The sequence below is a fragment of the Conger conger genome, chromosome 16, assembly GCF_963514075.1.
Source record: "Conger conger chromosome 16, fConCon1.1, whole genome shotgun sequence".
Classification (NCBI taxonomy): domain Eukaryota; kingdom Metazoa; phylum Chordata; class Actinopteri; order Anguilliformes; family Congridae; genus Conger; species Conger conger.
The window spans coordinates 21,481,087-21,486,042 of record NC_083775.1 but is presented as its reverse complement, the minus strand read 5'-3'; the positions used below and the strand labels follow the sequence as shown (position 1 = coordinate 21,486,042).

Genomic DNA, 4,956 nt, shown 5'->3' with positions numbered 1-4,956 from the left:
ACTGTATGATTCTTTTTGAATCTTATAAGACACTTTCAAGTTTGGTTAAGTGGCAAGATGTGATGACTCAAACATACAGAGTACAGAGGATTCTAAGAGTATTCCCTCTGAGTTTTTACATTTTAATGTGGCACAAAAAGACTTCAAAATGCATTTCATAAAACCACACAAACATTCATTGAACTTTGATGGAATAGAGGGCATCTTAAATAAAATAAAAAAAGCACATCTTAAATTAAAACAAATCGCAATTTGAAATCTGCGGCATACGGTAGTAAAATGAAAAAAACACAGAGGGGGTGAATAGTTTTGCAGTCCGTTGTATTCTCCCGCAGCGAGACCTCCCAGATCACCCCGACCACCGCCACCTTCACCCCACCCCCATTAGGCCTCCCAACACCAAGAGAGAGCTATAGCATGTCCCCGGCCCGGCCCGTGACTCATGGGTGAATCACTAGGCCCAATGCGACTCACCACCCTTAGCAGCCGCTGTGTACAAGCGCCCCATTATCAGGGCCCTGCTCGTGAGTGACAGCCGCGACTTCATAAGCCACCGCAGCAGGACCGGAGCATTTACACCCAGAACCAAGAAGGCTTTTTCAGACAGTGCATCGCTTATTCAGCTCACACTCCTGCCCAAACGCCTGAGGGAGGTGGAAGGTATTTAACTGAGAGTTTAGATAGCCACAACAATGAGCACGCCCTTTCTGATTTTCCTCTTACAAAGAAGTGCAGAAGCATGCATAGAGAGGTAACTAAAATGATCTGGGTCTTGAGAAAATATGCATTTAAATGAAGTTTAACTTTTTACATGCTGTAGATCGCGTAGATTTTTCATGAAACAAGTTACAACCTAAAGCATGTGTTATATCATATGAAATAAGAATTGTTTTGAATGTTTCTGAAGGCAGGGCGGCACGGATGGTGCAGTGGGTAGCACTGCCGCCTCACAGCAAGTAGGTCCTGGGTTCGAATCCCCGTCGGCCGGGGCCTCTCTGTGCGGAGTTTGCATGTTCTCCCCGTGTTTACGTGGGTTTCCTCCGGGTACTCCGGTTTCCTCCCACAGTCCAAAGACATGCAGGTTAGGCTGATTGGAGAGCCTAAATTGCCCGTAGGTATGAGTGTGTGAGTGAATGGTGTGTGTGCCCTGCGATGGACTGGCGACCTGTCCAGGGTGTATTCCTGCTTTTCGCCCAATGTATGCTGGGATAGGCTCCAGCCCCCCTGCGACCCTGTTCAGGATAAGCGGGTTAAGATAATGGATGGATGGATGGGTTTCTGAAGGCTCATTTTATCTGTGGAAATGTTAATGCCATTCAAAAGTGTCTAAATTAACATCTATTTGACCACACCATGTTTCACCTCATTTTACATTCTTATTATATTCAAGACCCCAAACATTTTCCTGATGTGGTTACTCACGGTCCATCTTTGTCTTCAGGTTTTGGATCTTTGATTGCTCTTACACTTATTAATGCTGTTGCGTATGGCTAGACATGGGTGAGGACCAGGGCTATGCAGATACCTTTGGAGGGAAGGGTGTTCAAAGTGAGAAAATGGCACACCAACCCAGAGACCAGTTGTTGTACAGACTTTATTTTGCCAAAAATTAATGAATGAAAATGAATGACAGCTACAATAATTACAAAAAATCTAGACACTCAGTGAGTGAATTATGAGGTATTTATTACACTTTTTTAACTTATTGGTCTTCTGCTGCTGTAGCCTATCCACTTAGAGGTTTGATACATTGTGTGTTCAGAGATGCTCTTCTGCATACAACTGTTGTAATGTGTGGTTATTTGCATTACTGTCACCTTCCTGTCAGCTTCGACCAGTCAGGCATTTCTCCTCTGATCACTCTTATTAAGTGTTTCTTCCCATAGAACGTCTGCTCACTGGATGTTTTTGGTTTTTGGTGGCATTCTCTGCAAACCAACAGAGAGGTCACCAACCCTGGTCCTGGAGAGCTACTGGGTCTGCTGGTTTTTGTTTTCACCTTAAAATCAGCACCCCGTTGAGACCCGGGTAACCAGTTGAGGTGAATTAGCTGTGCAATCATCTGCTCTAATTGATTAATTAAGTGCAGAGTAACAGAGAAAACCAGCAGACCCAGTAGCTCTCCAGGACCAGGATTGGTGATCTCTGCTCTAGAGACTGTTGTGCGTGAAAATCAGCAAATCCTGTGATACTGAAACTGTCTGGCACCAACAATCAGTCACTGGTAAAAGTCACATTTCCTCCCTATTCTGACATTTTGTCTGAAAAACAGCAGAACCTCTTGACCACATCTGCATGCTTTTATACATTTAGTTGCTGCCACATGATTGGCTGATTAAATATTTGCATTCACAAGCATAATATAGTGCTCAGTGAGTGCTTAAACCTTTTTTTTATTTATTTTTTATCAAATGAAGAGGCTCATGAGGCACTGTAAAAGGAGCAGGTGCATGAGCGCCTGAAGCCCCCCCCCCGCACGTGCCTGGGGAGGACGGATCAGGACAGCTGTGTGTTCCACAGCAGCCTGAGGTTTTCAGTAAGTTCCCCCTCCTTTAACATAAGCACAGCTGAGATCTCAAGAGGAATTAGCGCCAAATAATCTCTTCAGTAAATCTGGAAAAGATTTCATATGCGTCACTGCTGATGCTGACAGCAGTAAAATGATGCTGATGATCCATATTAAAAAAGACATAATTTGCATTTAGGACATTAAATTGGGAATAGAGCAGCTGTTCTCTGGAATAAATATCAGTAATTTGCATCATAAGAACAGTTTATCAAGTGCATATGTTGGAAGCTTGGGAATGAGTTTGACACTTTCTGGAAAATAACATCAGTTAGAATTGAATTCTCAAGAAAAGTTTGTTCTTGGCCATATTCAGTCAATGGCCCCTTCACACCTGATGTATAAATGACCTTATTCTCACATAATTACCCTGCGTGCCATTTAAATGTTTCCAGTTCACTTTGCAATAAAAACACACAAACACATACATGCAAGCATTATTACATTACATTACATGCAAGCATTATTACATTACATTTTTTGTGATATTGCTTTTTTTGTGATATTGTTTTATTTTACCAGGCAGGTTTTCAAAAGGAAAACAATTAAGTGATTAAGTGGCAAGAAGTGAAACAACAATAAGAGAAACAACTAAAAAAGGACTTGGAAACAAAATGTGGACATTGAAAGGAGATATCGCAGGACGTGTGACCTGCTTGTGTTTGTTTGTTTGCTTGTTTGTTTGGTGCTGGTCCAGCTGTACAAGAACAAAAAGAGATGGGGAAAAAACTGACCGCCCATAGCATGAGGCCTAAGAGGCATACTGTATTGTATATTGTGGAGCCACCGCTTTTGCACAATTGCTGCCCACATCACATGACCAATCACATGCCCTTCCTCTTCTGAGGCCTTCTGTGGAAATATCTAGCCTTGGTGGAATTTTTTTAAATCTTTTTTTTAACCATTCCACATTGTGTTAGATTTTTTTTTATCTTATCTTCCTATACCTAGGATATGAGGTCATAGCTTCCTTGCGGTTTGTGTGTTGTTAAGCAATTTCATTCACTGACGTAGGCTACGGCATGAAAAAAAAATGTCGGTCTTGAGTGTACGTGCATGTGTGTGAGTATAAGGCGTAGTTTGCGTACTGACATAATAAATGTCAGAATAAAAAACTGCATGTTTTGCTAATTGAAATATACAAAAATATTCTCAGGAGTGTGTCAACACCAAATGATGCAGTATGCTGGGTTGTGATATGAAGCACACTTTACTGAACTTCCAGGCAAGCTCTGTTAACTAATACTTGTTTTCACCATAAATCAAATTTGGGACAAAGTTGAGAAAAGATATGGGCGGATTTCCTTCAAGAGCCAGTGGCACAATAGCAGGAAAAAAGCGTTTGTACGTTGATGGAAACTACCATTCTTTTCAAAATAACGCCTGCCCCCACCAGCCAACAAATGTTCCATATTCCAGTGCCACATGACTCTTGGATTACACTTGAGTGTTTACGTGGGACTGGCTGGTTGGTCAACACAGAGCCTATACATACAGTACTGGCATTCTAAACAGCAAATGTACAGTTTACAGTGTACCTCCGACACCAGATTATATTCTTCCTCAAGACTTTATAACATAGGTATGTGCAATAATACAAGGCAGGTTGTTAAATCACACAGTTCAGGTATCAGACTCTTGTATTTGGAGATTATACCTTATTTTCCTTAATGTTGTTGCCTGCCAGCAGACCACAATGAATTGCAGTTTGATGAAAGATTGTAAGATGGCTCAATCAGTAATTAGGCCATTAAGATAAGCCCACTGGAAATGAATTGTTAATAAAGTGACAGTGGAAATAATATAGAAAGTTGATTACTGTGCTTTTGTTCTAAATTAATGACTACATATGAAAATATTTATCCTTGAACAGATAAAAATGTACTATATCCTGTATTTGCCAAAAAAACATATTTAATAAAATATTATCAAGGTAGCCTATGTATCAGAGCTAGCGACAGGACTTTTTTTGCTGGAAAATATCTATCCAGCCATATCAATGTGTGTATGATATGTAGATGTGTTTCATGTTATGTAACAACATAACCTTGCATTTTCTGACAATATTATTGTAAAGATGAAATATACAAGTATGTACATATGCCTTGTATAATTATTGATTTGCAAAGACAATCCCAAACTCCAGGACAATCAAAAATGTATGGTTTGAATCAAAGAGGGTAATGACCTAGCACACAAACGTATACATATACTCACTGAGCACTTTATTAGGAACACCGGTACGCCTATTTATTCATGCGATTATCTAACGAGCCAATCATGTGGCAGCAGTGCAATGCATAAAACCATGCAGATATGTGTCAGGAGCTTCAGTTAATGTTCACATCAACCATCAGAAAGAAGAAGAACTGTGATCTGACTTTGGTCAA

The 4,956-nt window shown here is 40.6% G+C and overlaps 1 long non-coding RNA gene across 1 annotated transcript; it reads right to left on the bottom strand.

The window, feature by feature from the left end:
* Positions 1-1,576: 1,576 nt before the first annotated feature.
* LOC133115302 (uncharacterized) lies at positions 1,577-4,544 on the bottom strand. The gene is made up of 2 exons (XR_009705621.1): positions 2,159-4,544; positions 1,577-1,970 (listed from the first exon to the last, which is right to left on the bottom strand). It is a non-coding gene; the product is annotated as an uncharacterized LOC133115302 (long non-coding RNA).
* Between the last annotated feature and the right edge of the window lie 412 nt (positions 4,545-4,956).